This window comes from Eulemur rufifrons, chromosome 6 (assembly GCF_041146395.1).
Source record: "Eulemur rufifrons isolate Redbay chromosome 6, OSU_ERuf_1, whole genome shotgun sequence".
NCBI classification, from domain to species: domain Eukaryota; kingdom Metazoa; phylum Chordata; class Mammalia; order Primates; family Lemuridae; genus Eulemur; species Eulemur rufifrons.
Genome location: NC_090988.1, coordinates 23,615,795 through 23,635,591, shown reverse-complemented (window position 1 = coordinate 23,635,591; position 19,797 = coordinate 23,615,795).

The window sequence follows — 19,797 nt, the reverse complement described above, 5'->3', positions numbered from 1 at the left end:
CCTCTATAGTATTCCATAATCCCCAAATCCCAAATCACGACACATTCACACTCTCTCTCTCTTTCTCTCTCTCTCTGTGTGTGTGTTTGGGTATGTTTGTGAGAGGGAATGAAAGAGAGAGAATGCAAAATCCCATGATAGTAAATGAATGGATTTGAAGAGAATGTCAACCAATCAAGGTATCTTAACTTACTTTTGCAGTAGTTTTTTACACAATGTTAGTTAGAGATAATCCATGAACAAAGGCCAAGACTAGTGACTTCTCTAATGAAATGTATTATTTCTCTCTCCAAATCATGCTCCTCAGAAGAGTCATTTGGTATCTGGCGAGCTTGCATTGATAAAAGAATAGGTGTCTCCCATGGGTGGCAGGATGGATCTGGGAATTCTGAAGTCACAGACATCTGGAAGAATGTCAGGGTCATCTTATTGTAACTTCAAAGTAGAAGTTGTCCCTGAGGATGTCCCTCTCTAAGGCCAGGTCAAATGCACATGGCCATTATACAGAGTGGTACTAGCATAGGGATCATCCTCCTCATCTCCCCACGCTGGGCCCTGCGGCTTAGCACATGCTCATAATTAGTGTAGAGGCAATGGCCCTCTGAGCTTCCTTGGTCTTCAACTTATCCTTTGAAACAATCATCCTCTTACCTGTTCAAAGTAGCACAGTTGTTCACTCCTTTTGACTGGGGACTATTTGTATGAGATAAAGCTGGAAAGCTACATTGGGTCTGAATCTTAGACCTTCAGTGATCTGCTAGGGAGTCATTGCATGTTCTGGAGAAAAGGGGCAACTGATCATAGTGCACCTTAGGAAGCTTCATCTGGTAAAGACCAGACAAATTGGAAATAGAGAACCTACTTATGATGCTAATATAACTTAGGAAAAAGATACAAAAACCTTAAATTGCAGCCATAGGAAGAAGAGAGTAAACATGGAAAACATTAAGAAATAGAACAGGCAGAACTTGGTGATGTGGGATGACTATGGCAGACCTAGCATTTATTTTCTTCTCTACTTCTTTCTAACAAATTCCCAGTTTTGTTCAGAAATGCACTCCTCTTCCACATAATCCTGGGCTTCAAGAGAAGGAAGGTGGCTCCATCCCAAGCATCAGCGGGTACATCCTAGTTATCCTGTAAGTCAATCATGCTCCTACACTCCCTTTGCCAGGGATTGGCTTGGAGGTGGACATGTGTCCAGTTCTAGCCAGAGTGATGTGAGATAAGCTGTCCTTATCCTCACAGAGTTACGGGGAGAACCTGGTAAGATTATGCGTATGAAGCACTTGTCACTAGTAGGCACTCAGTAAATTTTGGCTGCCTATTTCTCCAGTTCCAAATCTGTCATGTGAGTCCAGACAAGTGGTTTCTTCCCAACCCTTACCTACTAGCCTGTTGGTGTAGACCTCAGCTTTAGCACAGCACCTATATGAAATAAGTGATTAATAAAGAGCAAACTGAAATGAACCTGACATTAGGAAGCACAGAAAGATGTAGGTGGTGGTTTCTTGTGGGGAGGGAATTGGCTTGGCTGTGTTAGGAGTAGGGCTAAGCAGTTTTGCAAATGCTTAGTTTAACAGGATGGTAGAATATCAGATGGGATAAACCTCAGGCAATTTTAAAAGGGAAAAATTGAGTTAACTCCTGTTTTTTTCTATGTTCTCACAAGTACCATATTTGAGAGGTTTTAATATTAGTTTTAATTTTAAGTGTCAGATTTGTTTGCATTAGGGAGTGTAAAGGACAGGGCTATACATATACTAAGCCTCACATTTTTTAGTTGCTACAGTAAGGGGTTAAGCGACTTGGGATTTGAGTTCTGTCTAATAGCCTGTAAATCTGTCACCTAAATGGGAAACAAAATCATGCAATTGCTTAACATCTTGTAAGAAAAGCAACTTGGTGTCCTCGTTCAATTAGATGGGTGGCTTTGACATTGCATAGAACCAACTTCAATCTTCCTTGTTACTGCAGGAGCCAAGTTGCCAGTGTTTATAAACATGTGGCAGGCAAAGATCTGGGTACCAAAAGAGAGGCTGATTATGTGGCAATAAGCAGAGATCTGAGGGCAGCTATGAATTTGTGTTTGTGGTTAAAGCCCTCGTGTTCAGACTTTTCATGGGCCCTCTCGATGCCTGGAAAAGCCACAGTCGATATATTATGCATCCAATATAACTGCAATAAATATAAATTGACCTCATTTGCTCATTGCTTTGGTGTAGAATTTCTGGATGTAGAAGAACAGACTGAATACTAAAACAAATTAACTGACAATTTTGAATGCTGTAATCATATTTCCTGGTTACAAGGGCTTGGGTGATGTTTCTGCCAATTGAATAATTCTCATTTGAAAAGCACAGATGCGTGTTGGCAGGTCCTGTGCTATCCCCAAACATACTGTTAGAAACTCAAATATAGTTATTTAAATTACCTGATGAAAGCATGAGTCCTCACCCAGCTCAGCTGTTGCAAATGCTAACATCAGAGTGCTTGGCCTCAGCATTGGATCACAATTCTCTTGGATGTAGGTGAGAGGTTATAAAAGTAAGATTCAGGAAGCTGGGGCAGAAGTGTCGCTGCTTCTTCATGTCTTCTCTCTCCTCCTAATTTCTGTGGTAAGAATAGACATGTTGGATAACTCGGTTCTGCCATGGGATGGGGTCTGGATATTTTCGCAAAACCATGGCAAGTACCCGAAGCAATCCTTTCTCTGCAGAGATCTAGGACTATAAACTACAGCTACCGTTTACTGAGTGGTTGCTAAGTACCAGTCACTGTGCTTTGCATGGATTAACTTATCTAATCCTGAAAAAGTCCCATGAGAAGAGGACTGCTGTGATCACTATGTTGTAGAGGAGGAAACAAAGGTAAAGACAAGTACCTTGTCCAACGTCACAAAAATAGTTAAATGGCAGAACTAAGACTTGAACCTGAACTCAGGTTTCTTAGATTCCAAAGCCAACGTTCTTAACCCTAGACTGAATTGCCCGAAGCGTACAGCCCAGTGGGCGTGGAGTGTTGTAAACCTGAGAACAGCAAATAACTTTGGCCTTCAGATATTTCTCAGTGCTGGGAGACAGATCTTTGGAATGAGACCCTCTGGCTTCCTGAGTGAGCTGTAGTCACAGGGTCAGCTTAATAAAAAGATTGCCGTTCATGTTTCACATAGGGATAACGAAACAACGTGAGCTATGAAAACTCATCACCTGCTTGGCAGAAATCCTCACAGAGTTAGCTGGAGGAAACTTTAGATGATTCGAAGTTCAAGAAGTCTCAGGATCTCACAATTTGTACCCTGGAACCAGAGCTGGCTACCTCTCCACAGAGCCTCACTCGTGCTCAGGGCCTGATGTCTTTTCCTTCCCGACGGTTGTTTTTCCTATTGGCAGGCACAGTGTCAGATTCTATTCCTATCTAGACTTCAGTATAGGCTATTTGGTTCTCCCTTTTTGTCAACTCATAGCTTCCTTTTGCTCATTTTCAAACACTAAGAAATGATCTTACAGGGATCCTTTAACCATGTTGGATTGGGTCCTTTTACTTTGTACTCTTCAGAAAAGGAGATTCATTTTCTTTGGTCTTCTACACTGTGGTCAACAGAAGTTCCTCCTCAGTTCCAACCTAAACGTGGCCTCCTGTGGTTTAAGCTCTTTCCCTCTTGTCCTACTTGCATCATTATTTGGAAACTGGCTACATGGGAAGAGGAGGTGGCTAGAGGAGATGGAGGTGCTGTGTGGATAGGCTGGATCCTGACTCAAGCGCAGCTTTTTAGAAGTTGACAGCTGCTCTGCTTATTAAATAGAATGTATTCCTTGTATGTCTATTTTTATATCCTTGCAGCACTAGGAAGCCTTCGTTTGAAGGGAGGTGATCTCTCTCAAGAGACTGAGCAACACAGAAAATAATAGGGCTTTCAAGCTTTTCAGGTGCCTAGAAATTGCTCTCTTTTAGAAACAATCCTTCTGCTTTCGAAACAGTTAATTGAATAACGTTTACATTCATAACACTACAAGAAATCATCCGGCCCCATGCGCAGTTGTGACAGCTGGAAAGTATTTTTCAGCCATCTTCATGCATCAGACCCTATGGAACCTCTGCTGCCCCTTCCCCCTGTCTCCGTAAGCCTATAAAATACATTTTCTTCTGCTGACACTGCAGCATGAACTTTCCATAGCAACTTATTCCCACACCACCTGTTAATAATGCCAAGAGTAATGCATCTAACTCCATGCATACTGTGCCAAAATGTTTACACAATTCAGCTTATTTCAGAGTTTAAAGACCAGACATAAATCCTGAACTAGCCGTGTCCCTTCCAAACACTCAGGGAGTCGGTTGCAACATTTTTGTGGGTAGAACTGGGCAGATTTTTCCCAACTAGTTTTTAATAAAATGGGGGGGAGGGTACTCCTTTGGGACTACTTTGCTAACTGTTTTGGGGTCATCAGAAGTGAACTGTTTTGCAGAATGTTGGCCAAGTATGAGTACATCTTTTCAGTTAAATATCAGCTTTATTGGCAATGCCCTTAAAACAAGAACTAAAACTTCCAAACTGAAAATTTGTTGTTAATATTTGAAGATTATATTTATAATTCATAATCCAAATTAATAATCATATGAACTAACATTTATATTGTATTTCATTATTTATATTCTTAGTTTCTATTTATTACTATGTCAATTAATTCTTCATGAAAATTTGGTACTGCACAGATCAAAATCTACATTTGACTGCCAACAAACCTCAGACTCACATTAGGAAGCAATCTGCCTAAGATCACACAGCTGGTAGGTGAAGGAGCTGGGATTTACATTCTGATGTGGTTGCTTCCAAAGCCAGGGTTCTTTCAACTACCTCATAATTTTCTAAAATGGCTTTCTTGGAGCATCACATAAGGAGATATCAATAAGCATGTCTACAAAAAACAGCTCTATTGTTAAGTTACCTTTGAAAATTTGTTATTATGTTTTTCTTTTGGATATTTACAATGTGCCTAAACATAACAAAGGCTCTGAGAAGTCCTGCAATAAAGAAACCGGCTTAATTCTGTGCAACCCAGCAGTTTCCCAACTTACTTGAACACAGCGCTCTTTTTCCTTAGCACATTCAGTAACACCAGAGGAGTACAGTCTTTGGAAAATAGGTGTGGGAGACACTGTACTCGGGCCAGGCTGCTCCCCAGTCAGCTGTCATTAGGGCCAGCTCCCTTTTCTTCTTCACTCAGTTTCCTAAAGGACATATATAAAGCAATTCTAGCTCTCTTCAGCCATCCCTTATTCATCACTGTGGGCTTTTCCTTCTTGGTAATGCTTTAATCTGACTTCCTAAAAGGATTGTTCCTCACCCCTCTGCATATTTTGTAACAAATAACAACATAAGACATGGATTAATAAAAGCTCAACTGGTTTATTCAGATCTCTAGGGAGTCAAACATCATATTTTCATCTGAAAATCTACTCAGTCCAGCAGAACTCTCTGCTTAAGCAAACAGTTTCATGAGACCTCACATAGTGACAAAGCCAAAGGAATTGGTCAATTCCTTCAGAAAGTATTTGATATCATGTACACATGGTCTACATCCAAAATGATGTCACTCCTTGATAAGTGACCCCATGAATAATGAATTAGTAATTCCCATGATTGTGAAGAAAAGCTCTCTCATGAAAGACTATTGTCCACTAAATACCCAGCACTTAAAACTGAAAAAGCTTGCTTACAATCAATCTAAATATTTGAAAATATCTTAAGTTCTAACTGGAATGTTCAATTTTCTTCCAAATGCCTAGCATTGTGTAGCTATAGCTAGGAATTGTGAGTCATTGACTAAATGTTTCTTTTCACTTCTTCCACTGCTCCAGTTAATATTATTTTAATTTTGGTGCTTTATATCATGTAGACAATGTTATTGTTAGTTGGCTCCATGCCAGGGATCCTTAGCTATAAATGTTAATTATTTTTTTTAATTTTATTTTTTTGGCCAATGAGTAAAATGAAAACTTGGTAAAACCAAGAAAGAGTAGCCATAGTGTTCCTCCTGGAATAACTATGAAGTTAAAATTTTCTAACAGATATAAATTTCTATTTTATTCTCCTTGATCTTGTCACTGTTAGCCATCTAAAGTTATCTTTTTCAAGGGGTCCTACAACAAGATTCAAGAGTGAAAACTGTGGAACCACAGTTTAAAGTAGCATAGAAAAATTGACTAGAACTGTAAACTCCATGTGACATGAGCAATTTAAAAACATGAAGGGGAGAAATGACCTGGAAGAGTAAGATACCAAAGAATTCTGAGCCAGAGGCCTAGGTGAAAATGTCAAAAACTTGCAGCTAAGAATAAAATAAGGAATTAGATAAAATGTTGCTCCTTTGGATTGGATTTCCTCCAGGGCAACAACCACTGGGGCATTAAGATAAATGAGAGTCTGAGAGTTTCTGATTCCCGGTGACAGGCCCCAATTCCCCAGATGAAGTTCGTGTACTGCTCTTGCGTATGGTGTTGGCTCAGCCACCTCTGCAGGCTGTGACACCAGCAGGAAGAGCAGAAGCCAAGTCTACCTGCATCTGCTGTGTTCCTGGTCAGTTTGCATTTTCAACCTCATAGTGAGGGGGTATGATTTAAATGTGAACGTTTCTTAAAGTTCAGTCATTCCAGAGTATTTGTAAAAGACCAAATGCTGCAGAGCACCCATGGTTTTCTTATACCAAGAACAAAATTAAATGTTGTCTGTCAGCTGGACTAGGGAAAACATGATCCAAGCCACATAATGTGCTAGTAGCATAACTACATGCTATGGTAATCACCATGATCATCGCACCATCAGGGTTGTAATGATTCCGGAGTAATGATGAGGTTGGACCACGCTAGCTGTACTCTTTCAGCTGACCAGGCTGATCATCCTTGTGATTAAAGGCGTTGTTGAGTTTGCTTTGGTTGTATAGACCTGCATTTGCCCTGCCTTTGGAGACAGCGGCATCTGTGCACAAAACTTTTCTCTCACATGGGAGTTCTGCTGACTTGCTGAGGCACAACTTGCAGAAGTCTGCTGTCATAGAATCCCAGAGCCAGCAGGGTTCCTGGGGGTTATGGAGGCTGCATGTCCATGCTGCACACAAACAGGGTCAGGACGGTCACATCTGGCCATTGCAGCTCATTTATACAGCTGGGATCCAGAAACATCAGTCTCACTGTGCATGCTGTGCCAAGCACCCCACAGAGCCTTGGCCTCGAGGAGATGTGAAGAGCTCCATCCACAGCACTGGGTCCTACACACCCAGGTTGCTCATGGGTGACCAGGTGACACTGTGTGTTATGCTTTGGGAGGAACCAGAACTTATGCTCTCAGAATCTCCCCATCTGCTGGCACCATGCCTGGATTTCTAACCATTAGAGTTGCTCTTTTGGGTTAAGGGAATGGTTTCTCACCTTTTTTTTTCTTAGCACAAAGAACACTTTTTAACATTAAAACATTTTACAGATCTTCCACATAATAGTTATATTTTTAGTTTCTGATGACTTAAAAAAGATTCAAAACAAAAAAAATATTAAAAATCTCAGTGGCGCTTATACATGGATTAATATCTAATAATTATAATAATATCTTCGTATATTTGAAAAACAGTTGCCCACATATTTGTGAGCTACATTATCTATTAAGTGTAGAGATAATGCTTGGTAAACATAAGGATTCATAACCCCTAGTTCTGTGTTCTTGCACCCTACTCTCCCACTGCACATACCCCACGCTTTATTACCAAGATTTATGATCCATTGATTAAGACCACTAAGTTAACCAGCATTTTATAAGCTTGTGTTCTCTGGAACACTGTTTTGCAAAGTGCAAAATAAATATACAAAGAAAAAAATGTTTGGGAAAAGTTGGGTTATACAAAGTCAAATAGTTCTCTTTCCTGCAGGACTTCTCAGAGCCTCTAACTGTTGACATATTTTGTATCACTAAGAAGGGGTATAGATTTCAGCATTCACTAAACCTCTTGAGCCATGGAGGCATTTTCTAGGCATACCTATTTATGTATCTGGGAACAGTGTTCTGAAGAACAACACTTTAGGAAATGCTAGGTTAAAACATTGTGTCCAGAAGATCTCTGTTGAATATAAATGGGAGAGGGAAACTAATACGCCTTTTGCCTCCAATAAGAGAGGCTGGTGCATTGCCAAGAGGTAGGTCTTGAAGGAATAAGGAATATCTTCCTGGGAATCTCTTCTCTAAGGAGCCTGAAGCATCTGAACAATATAGCTTCTTGTCTCAAATGAGATTTATAATGATAATTATTATCTCATTAAATTTCCCCTCTCCATTATAAAAAATTCAGAGGTTAAGAGCATAAATGGCTCAGAGTCAGTTAGAAAATTAGGCTACACAATGAATGGAAGCATTTTGGTATCACTAAGATAAATGTTCTCTAGATGTTATATAAGAAGAGAGCATGCAGAATTCCTGCCTCTAGGCTGGATGCAGGTTTCGCTTGTTTGTTTTGTTCCTCATTCAAGGTACAGTTCAACGTCAGAGTGGAGAGGCCCTGCTGGCCCTTGCTCTACTATAGCAAGTGTGTCATGGGCAGATGTGGGCTGGCTAGAAACTTCTTTCTCATGACTTCACCTGGCGTCCCCATGCCTGAGCTCCCTCTGTCCACATTCTCTAACCCCAGACATATGCTGAGTTCCAGATTTTACCTACTAGAGCTTCATAGTCTTTATATTTGAGATTTGGACTCCTGTTGGAAGTCTGGCCTCCCTGGAACAGATAAACATTTAAATTTATTAGTCTTCAAGAACCTTTGTGTGGAATCAAAAACAGGACATTAGAGGAATGTATAGAGAGGCAAAGGGCATTCAGGTACTGAGGACAGGCCCCCTAGAGCCACCTAAGAGGGTGTCTGTCTCTTGATAGAGACCCAAGGCACCCCGAGGGAGCTTGTTTTGCCCCTGTTAAGTGGCAAGCTTAAACAGCCAAATCACTTAAGGTAAAACAAAGGGCAGACCATCTGTGCTTGCAGACCCAGCTAAACTAATGTGAGGAGAAAATAGGGGCAATTACTTAGCAATTTTAGAGCCTCAAGCAATTCTTTCTCAAGCAAGTGAATACATCAGGTTAGAGGGATTTTTGGACTTGAGGTTACTAGCAGAATTGTTTCAATTTGTCATTCTCCGTTCACGTGTAGATGCTGCTAATGAGCACATCTTTGCCACTCACTTATCTCAGTGGAGACATAATTTTGTTTTATAGCCCTTTCACATGACATCATGTTGATCAGTTAACAATTTATCAAGAACCTCTAGCCAAATGTTAAAACAAATGTGCACCATAACACATCACTATATCTTTTCTTTGAACCATTCAGAGGGACAGGCAGAAAGTCAAATTGCAAAACATCTGTGCTTCTTCATGATCTTAATATAATGTGATCTTAACTTTCCATGCAATTAGAATGAAAATCATTCCAATTCAAAGGATCGAACCAATGTGGGGTTCCTACTAAGGTGTTAAAACATTTGTTCTGTCAAATAGGGGAAAAGATTGGTTCCCTTTGAGATTTTCTCCATTAAACTAGTTTCCTAATTACTACATGCTATTTAAATAGCTTTGCGCTTTTTATCTCAAACTATGTAGTTCAATTAGCCTGTAAAAAAATTGTAGGTCTCTAGTGACAAAGAAATCTCACAACAGACCCAGAGGACACAGATATCTATTAAAATATTCTTGCTGGCTACCACTTTTCCTTTTTTCCCTACTTATCACCCCAAAGTCAACCTCATTGTATTCTCTGAATATGAAGTATTATAATTAATAGTGATAGCAGTGCCAACCATAGTTTATTAAGCATCTACTAGGTACCAGGGAGATTACGTGCATTATTTAATTATTTTAATAGTAGTCTAATAATATAGATATTATCCACATTTTACAGATAAGAAAGTGATATTGAGAAGTAATAAGAAAGCTTTTCCATTTGCTTAATCAGTGCCTGAAGTGAGATTTAAACCCAGGTCTTCATCACCAAAGTTCATGCTCTTAACCACAGGGCCTATCTTAATCTTGGTTGACCTTTCAAAGAAAATTTATTCAATATAAATTGTCCTTTTCTTTAGCTAATTAAACAGTTAATGTCAGATTAGAGTACAATTTTTCTTTCTTTGCATTATGATTTTTTTTCAAATATACACAAAACTAGAGAGAATGAGTATAATGAATCCTCATACCTACCCAATGGTATATGATCCCCAATATATAACCCTCTTGTTCCATTTGTCTCTCCACATCTTTTTCAGGAGTATTGAAGGACAAATTGCAGCCATTATGTCATGTCATTCATGAATATTTCAGTGTACATCTCTATCTGGAGACATTTTCCGACATAGCCACCACGCCATTCTCACGCCCAACGAAGTTATCACATAACGTCTGGTCTGTATGAGTCAGGGTCCTTGCAGGAAACAGGTCGTGTATTTAAAAGAGCTAATTGCAGAGATCTTAATAAAGGGACTACTTGCAGAGGTGTGGCCAGGGGAAAGTGAAATTGACAAGGGAGGGTGCAAGTACCTGGAGGCTCCCAGTAATGAAAAGCTGTTCTCACCTGTGGGCCTGGAGCAGCAAAGGGAGGATGCACACTGAAACTTGGAGAGAATAGCCTGATAGGAGGGAGGAAGGGGGAGGGGAGAATAAATATTTAATCACTTTCCTCTCACCCTCAGAGCTCCTTTTGAGGACTTCCATTGGTCAAACCCAATCTGAATTCAGAGGACAAGGGATCCTAGGTTATTAGTTCAGAACTCCTGGGTAACTTTTTCTGTTAATATTTTTGGCTTTGTGGGCCACATGCAGTCTCTGTCCCAGTTTCTTCTTTGTTTTTTAATGTATAACCCTTTGAAAATGTAAAACATCAGTTTTATCTTGCAGGCTCTACATACACTGGCCCACAGGCTAGAGTTTGCCAACCTCTTTTAGTTCAGAAAGACCAGCCTGCTCGGGCACAGAGAGTCAAGTAGAGTTTGGAGTGACTCTGGAAGCCAAACAGAAAATACCCAAACACAGTTACAGGCAAAGTCAGCTCCAAATGAGGATCCTAACCAGAACCACACATCACATTTAGTAGCTATGTCCTTATTCTATAAACTCTTCTCCCATCCTTTTTGATTAATGCTGTTGATCTGTTGGAGAGACAAAGTCTTTTGCCCTATGACAAAAGATTTGGCTATATTGCTTCCTTGTGTAAATAAAAATTCAAAGTTGGTACTATATACTTCCAATTACATCGCATCATGAGAAGTACAATGTTGCTGGCTGTCTCACTTTTAGTGAAGCTAAGAGTGATCAATGGGTTCAGGAGCTATCAGCCTTATGTCTCCATTATTAAATTTACCATTAATCTTATATTTACTGTTTTACAACATCCATGGATGATTATTTCCTGGATCTATTATTTCATGAGGTTTGTAAAATGGTGATATTTTAATTCTACAATTACATCTGCATTTATTAGATAGAATTCTTCTGTTAAGATTTTCTCTCAGCTATTTGGTTACCCTGAAATATAGTTCATATTTAGAGATGTAGAATAAATGTTTGATTTTTTTCTCTTTACCAATTTTCACTTAGTGCCCTAGTGATCTCCAACAGTAATCAGTGAGCTATTTTTTTAAAGTATTATTTTGATTTTATGGAATTGTATAAATTTAAAATTTTAAAAATACATACACATACAGTGTATCAATTCATTGCAAACATCATTCTCTGTGTTCCTTATGTTACCCAATCGTAGGCAAATGGAAGTTTTTCATGTTAGCTGCTGTGTCTTTTTTTGCCTTTGTGTGGCTTAAAATGACAGCAATTTATTCTCTCAGTTTCTAAATTAACATGTCAGCACAGCTGCACTGCGTCTGGAGGCTCTAGGGGAGATTCCTTTCCTTACCTTTTCCACGTTCGAGTGGTGGCAGCATCCCTAGGCTTGTGGATGCAGCACCCCACAGAGGCTTATGGAGGCTTCTGTCTTTACATGGACTTGTTTTCTTCTCTCTGGATCTCTTATCATATGGACACGTATTGAATTTAGGGCCCATGGGATCATCTAGGATGATCTCATCATGAGACCCTTAACTTAATTACATCTGAAAGACCCCTTTTCCAAATAATTTCACAGATCTTGGGGATTAGGTTGTGGACACGTGTTTTTAGGGGCCATCATTCTACCCACTACAAATTTCTTTTTGTTATTTATTTTGTAATGGTTGATCTATTAACAGAAAATGTGTTTTTGAGGACCATTAATTTGTTGCAAACTATAATATTGCAAATATAGAAGCACTGGTTGGCATTTTGTTTTATAGCAACATCACACATAATAAAAGTTTACTGGTGACCTATGAAAAATAAAATTATCAAATTGATGATAATAAAACAGCTACAAAGTTAAGAAAAAATACGTTATTTTTCTAAGTATAAATTTAGATTTCCTGCCACCCTTAGTTCTATGTGTATATTTGTGTGGAGATGGAAGAAGAAAGTAAAGTCGAACGTTAAGATATAAAAGAATAAAAATTAAAGGATTTTAATTCCATTTGATAATAGAAACTTGAATTGGCTTGTCATATCTTCATGAATTCATGCTTACTCTCTCTGCTGTAAATTTCCTAACCTAATGGTGTCCCTCCTCTTTTATATAGTGTGGGATGGCTTATCCATTCTGTAATAGCATAAAAGGGTCAGAAGATACAAAGGAACCAGATGCATTTTCTCTATATCTTTTGGAACATAAAAAGTACAAAAAATGTTAAATTTTTTGTTTGAAATCCATATGACTGTGTTTCAAAGGATCATCCTTTCTAAGAGAGAAAACTCTTGAGTACATTGCAGGCATTCAGACAGAGGCACCTTATGCTGTCAAAAGCTGCATTTCCTCCTTCAGGACCATCATAATGACTGCAGTGTGGACTCATGTTCTTTTGGTAGATTTCTTCTTCCTTGCAAAGCAAGATGGCTCAGGCTCATGTCAGGCATTTCTTGCCCTATGTCTGAAATCAACTGTTTTCTCCCAGCAAATCTTGTTCCTTTTAGTAGGAAATGCTATGTAGAGACCACAATAGAGATCTTTAGGGATGCTCACTCTAATGGGCTGTCATTGTTTTCTAGGCTTTGTTTCCCTTAAAAGCTGTCTCTTGTTTGTTTGTTTTTTATAATTGGGTGAACTTACATCTCCTTTCTATTTCTTTCACTGTCCTCTCTGTTGTCTATAGTCTTTTATGTTTCTTTTAGTTTAGTCTCCATTCTAAAGGTTTTTTTTTTCTTTATTTTCTAAAATTTTTCCTGAACTCTGACAGAACTTTTCATATCCTGATGGCTTTCAATCAGGGTCATTTCTGAGATTTTTACTTTTTTTTTTTTTTTAATACAGTATAGACTCTACTACTAATAATATATGAATATTGGTTCATTAATTGTAACAAATGTACCATACTAATGTAAGATGTTAATAATAGGGGAAATGAGAACTCTGCTAGTGCAGCAGTCCCCAACCTTTTTGGCACCGGAAACCAGTTTCATGGAAGACAATTTATTCATGGACGGGGTGGGGGCGGGGAGGGGATGTAAGTGGGGAGCTCAGGTGGAGAAGCCAGCGATGGGGAGGGGAGTGGTTGTAAATACAGATGAAGCTTCGCTGGCTGCTCACCTCCTGCTGTGCGCCGCCCTCTCCTTCCTAAGTTTCATGGAAGACAGTTTTTTCACAGGGTGATGGTGGGGGGAGGGTATGGAGGACAGCAGAGTTCTGCAACCGGTCCATGGCCCAGGGCTTGGGGACCACAGTGCTAGGGTACATGAGAACTCTGTCTGCTACCATCACAATTTTTTTATAAAACAAATCTGTTCTAAAAATAAAGTTTAATATAAAAATGTATGGCTGAAACTTGGTCATATTCATTATTTTCACAATTTCCTTTAATATGAAATTGTTGCCTGCCTCTGTTCTCTCTGAATGAAGCACAATGTGCATTCAGGTGCAGCCTCTTGTATTTGAATACCGTTCTTGTGACATACCCAGCTGGTGCTTTGTCAGTGCTGATGAGATTTTTCACTTATAAATTATGCTAAATTTTCATAGCTTCCGTACTGTTCTTAATTTATTTTAGCTCCTTTTCTAACATTAAGCTGCAGTTTTCATCAGCACTGTGGTCATATTTTTCTCATACACTTTTTTTGTTGTTGTTGCTGAGACAGAGTCTCACTCTGTTTCCCGGGCTAGAGTGCCGTGGCATCAGCCTAGCTCACAGCAACCTCAGACTCCTGGGCTCCAGCCATCCTCCTGCCTCAGCCTCCCAAGTAGCCAGGACTACAGGCATGTGACACCATGCCCGGCTAATTTTTTCTATATATATTTTTACTTGTCCATATAATTTCTTTCTATTTTTGGTAGAGACGGGGGTCTCGCTCTTGCTCAGGCTGGTCTCGAACTCCTGAGCTCAAATGATCCTCCCGCCTCGGCCTCCCAGAGTGCTAGGATTACAGGCGTGAGCCACTGCACCCAGCCAAATACACTTTCATTATCAGTTAATTTTCCTCTTTTTTCATGCAATGTCTTTATTGATTACAATTTCCCTTTCATTTTTTTCTTGTTTCTTTGTGTTCCTCTGCACTCTGCTCCTCCCAGTGTTTGCACCTTCTCCCTATTTTCCACCATTGCTCAGTTTCTGCGTGCATACCAATTTTTTTCTCAGGCCGTCTATCTTTCCAGAGGGGAAGATCCAGATGGATACTTGTGGGGCTTTTGAGGATGTAGGCTGCCTAAGACCTTCTGATTCTCTTCCGGGCACTTACTATGTCGTGGACTGTTCCTCCAATTTTACCAACTGGTTGTTTCTAGGTCTGCTTGCCAAGGGTTCCTCTTTGAATGAGGTCATCTCTTTTTGGGGATAAATATTTGTGGCAATTTCTATGTTTCAAAGTTCTTAGGTCCACTCAAACTCTCTTTTCTATCCCTCCACTGTCTCTGCAAGTGACAACCCTGTGTTTGTCCTGAGCAGGTTCTGCTATTGACGGTGGTTTGGCTTTAACCATTAGTACTCTTCAGGGAACTCCTTGGCATCTCCTTTTGTTAAAGATGCCATCTTTTTGATTTTGTTTTTTAAAATCTTGCCATTCTAGTCTATCAATCTGTATTTTCTTTTTTTCATGACAAGATCCAGGTAAATTTAAACAGTATGTTGCCATAATAATTTTTTTCTGGCTGAAATTTCAAGGTCACTTTTTAAAACCTGACCTGACATGGTTAAGTTTGGAAGCCTGAAAAATAAGACAGGACCTCACAGAATTCAACCCTGTGCCACAACGGGAAAAATTCAGCTGAATCGGGAATTAGCTTCCCATACCGGTATGATTGTCTGCAGCTGCCATCAGTGCTTCAGGCGAAATAGCAAGGAAGCCACAGTTTGTTTCTGGCTGCCTTCCTCCTGCCTCAGTCCCATTGCACCTGGCCAGTGGGCACAAGGGCTGGGGCCTTCTGAGCCTTGCTGTTATGGGTCATTATTGGGCAGATCCTGTGGGGTGTAGCCCGTGCATTCACAGTCTGGCGGGGACAAGCAAAGCTGGTGAGTTGGACAGAAGCACAGGGGTAGCATCTGTGAGCCAAGGTGCAGGCCAAGGAGGCCACAGGCAGGGCCAGCAATTGCTTTCAAAGGGCAATTACCCAGAGTCAGAGCAACAGGAGGGACCCTGCCAGGTGGCTGTCCAGGCCGAGGCCACTCGGGCTTCCATTTTCTCCTGTCCTGCTGCTGAATCTGTTGGCTCCAGGAATACACTGCACCACCTGCGCCCTGAGGACCAGGGCCAGGTGCCACAGGCACAGGACCAGTGTGGATGTCTTACCAGGCATGCCACATTCCAGTCTTGCCAGAGTGCATCTGACGGGCAGAACCTCAGTTACTCAGGAACCCTTGCTAGGAGGGAGCCACGGGAAAGCAGCTTTTAGCTGTCCAGCCTCAGTGACACAGACAGGCACACTAGGAAGGCTGTTGGTCCCATTAGCCAAGGAGGACGTGGAGCTGAGCCACAACGGAAGCATTGGTTCCATGGCTAGAACTGGAAGAGCCAGGATTTAGCCTAGATCTACGCTCACGTGCTCTGTCACCTCACTCTTCTCCCTGCCCTCAAAAGGGATCCGTGCCCAAACAAGTGCGAGAAAGGCTCGCTTATGAGCATGTTCAGAGCTTCATTATCAGCAAACATCCTTCCCTGACTGTGCCACCTTTTCAAGTGTGTGTTCTACCCCCAGTTCTGTCTCTCCTGCTAAACGCCTCAAATGGAGAAGGAATCTTCTAGGACCTCATAACTTATGAAAATTACTGCCCAGCTCTCAGTCTGCTGCACATGGATGGGTTCATATTTTGAATTACATGGGTAGCAAATTACAGTGCTTCAGTGTGTCATGGGAAAGTGACTATTTCCATTAGCAAAAATTAAGTTTGACTTAAGATAGGGAATAAAATGGAAGCAGTCCTTCATTCTGTAAATGGGCTTCAGAAAATTCTAATTTAGATCAAAATGGCTCCAGAACATTCATTGATTCATTCACTTCTTTATTTGGTTATTCACTGAATAAATATCTATTGTCTACTATGTTCCATGAATACGATGATATTCAAACATACTTTGTCCCTGCCCTCATGGAGTTTACAGTCTAGAGGTGAAGACCAACATGAAATCATTGTGTGAAGAGGGTTACGAAAGGAGAAAAATGAGTTCTATGAGAGTAACAGCAGAAGGGTGAGACATTCCTCCCTAAAGAAGCTTTGTTGACGCTAATACCTGGAGGATGTGGGGGTGGGGGGTAGCAAGGCAAAGAAGGAAGGGGCCAGTCTTAGGTAGAAGTGGGCTTCCATGCCCAAGTCCTGGAGAGGAGTGAGAGCAGGTGTGTTTGAGATGGTGAACGAGCTGTGTGGTTGGAGTGTAGGGGCTGGAGGTAGGGAGGAGAGTGGACCAACATAAGCTGTAAAGGTGGATGTAGGGGGATGTCATGTGTGAACTTGTAGTTTATTGAACAGACCGAGAACTTTTGGTTCTATTCAGTGTGGTCATTTGCTGTTGCTGCTGACTGAGCCAGATGGAAATGCAGGTGATGTAGTGAGCAATGGTTAACAGGTTAACAGGTTTATGTCAGTAAAGAGTAGCAGACGCTAATGAAACATACATGCAATTTAAAGATCTTTTCCTTTTTAGTATGTATATTGTACCTCTGTAACATAGAGATAAGATTTTATAAAGATGTACTCTTTGCAAAAGTGTATTTCTAATGCCCAATATTCAGAGCAGCAGCAAGAAAATTATCATTTTTTTAAAATGAACTCATTTTTTCCATATTCTAAAAATTAGGCCTCTATTGTTCAACAGTAAGAGATAGAGATTTCCACTTTTAAATAATTAAATTTTTGTCTTTCATACTTACTCAAAGATTCCCTCTATTATTTATGAAAGGTGGATTATTTCATAATAATTATTATTTAAAGATGAACACTGTAATGATACTATTTAATATTTAACTACTACTTCTGGAGGAAAAAAGAAAGCTATGTTCTGCTTCCCTCAAAGTTTTGAATTTTAGGATAGTCTAATGGTGCAGAAGGTGCTGGCGATTGGGCATGTGGTGGAGGTGTCCCTGCTGTAAGCACGGAGGTAGCTGGAAGGACAATGGGCAGGCAGGTGGCATGAGGTCTCTGGGGAGGGTGGCAGCCCACACCAGCCAGCAGGTAGGCGGCTGAGGACATGGACAAAGCCTGTCATGTCTTTGGGCCATGCGTGGAGCCTGAGTCTGCAACCCTCAGATTACCTCTGAACCCTTGAAACCCTGAGATTACTTCTTTGATTTTCTGTCTCTCAACAGTGGGGAGATGGCACCGGAGCAGTTTAGGAGACTTTAAGGTCATAATAAATTTACTTCCACATGTGCAAGAATGAAACGAATGACAGTGAGTGGCAGGCAGGGCCGGACACACAAACTGCGCAGGATGGAAAGTTTGTTTTTGTCCATTTCCACCTTGCACAGACTCCGCAAACTTTTGCTGCTCCCTCTTCTGTGCTAACTCACTCATCCCTCCCACATGGATCTGGGTGCCAGGCATATGGGAGGTATGGGGTCATCAGCAATTTATTAAATCATTCAACAATTGTTTATTGAATATCTCGTATGTGCCTGGCAACGTTCTAACCACTGGTAAATAAGACAGAGGAGGATTTGTGGAGTTTATGTTCTGATGGGGGAGGCAAAACATAGGCACATACAGTGGACATTTGAGGGTAATGTAGAAAGTGCTAAATAGAGAATTTTAAATCAGGTGATTTAATAGCAACACGGTGGCTATTTTCGTTTGGGTGGTAGGGAGGGCTTCCTGGAGAAGGTGACCTGTGTGGTGAGCTCTAAATGACAAGAAGAGTAAGTCCTAGGGAAACCAGGAAGAGGAGGATTCCACACAGAGGAACGGTTAGTATAAAGCTCTGTATCAGGAAGGCTTTGGGCGTGCTTGAGGAAAATGCAAGCCCTTATAGCTGGAACATAGTGAGCGAGAGAGAACAAGAAAGGCTGGAGAGGTAGGGAGAGACGTTTGGGACCTCATTGGCAAAAGCAAGATGCTTGACTTGATTCTAAGCACATTGGAGAGCCACTGGGGATTTTTAAAAATATTATTTATCTTATTCATTTATTTAGCAATCATCTGTCATTGTCATATAATATGTTGCAATGTAGTGTTTGATTGCTATGCCATAGATTATATGTTACGTAGACGTCATTCTGCACCTTGCTTTTTTCACTTAACAATATGCCTTAGAAATCTAAGCCACTGGGAATTTTTAAGCAGTGAAATGACATGATCTGATTTATATTTTTTTTAGAAAATCATGACTCTGGCTGCTAGGGGGGAAATGCATGGTAGGAGCATAGGGTTGCGTGGAATGTGGAGAATGGAATGAGTGAAGTGGAATGCTGTCCTCGGGAGCTCACGGTCTTTCTCTTGCGCCTTCTTCTCAGCGAGGTCATTCTCAGAGCCAGTCCAGTTGCCTGCGTACTTGTCACGGGCCTCCCACACTGAACCGTGAGATCCCTGGGGGCCGAGCCAGTGTTCAGATCCGTGTCTCAAGCACCTAACAAGGTTCCAGGCACTTGAGTAAGTGCTTAGTACGTGTTTGAGGGAGGCACGAATTAGCAAGGCCAAGTAGTTTTATTAATAAATCATCTTACTCTGAATAGCATGACTTTCTTCCCATGATTAGTCAGTGTTTGTGATGAAATATCCAGTGCGAGATGTCTCAGAGAGATACTTTATGTGACGGTATAACGAAGACCAGTATTCAAAGATTTTTGCATCCTCTGCTCAGGATGATGGACAGCAATCTGGGTGGTGAAGGGTCCAGAAACGAATCCATATAAAATGGCTAAGAATGCTGGGGAAGTAGATGCTGGTGAAGATGAGACTCTGGGGAACATGACAGCTGCCTTCAAATACAGCGAACTGTTATGTAGAAGAGAGGCCATGCTTATTTTATCTTGCTCCAGGGGAAGAGGTGTCCATCCAAAATAAAGAGAAATAATTTTCTACAGCTCTCCAGTAATAGAATAGGTTCCCTTGAGAGATAATGAATCCCCAGAGATACTCGCATACAAATGAGATAATATAATAATTTGCCAGGGATGCTGCAGAAGCGACTCCTGGATTTTATGTAATGCTAACAATAGCCGCCATTGATTTAACACTTACCCTGCGCCAGACACTAGGCTAAGCTTTACCAACATCATC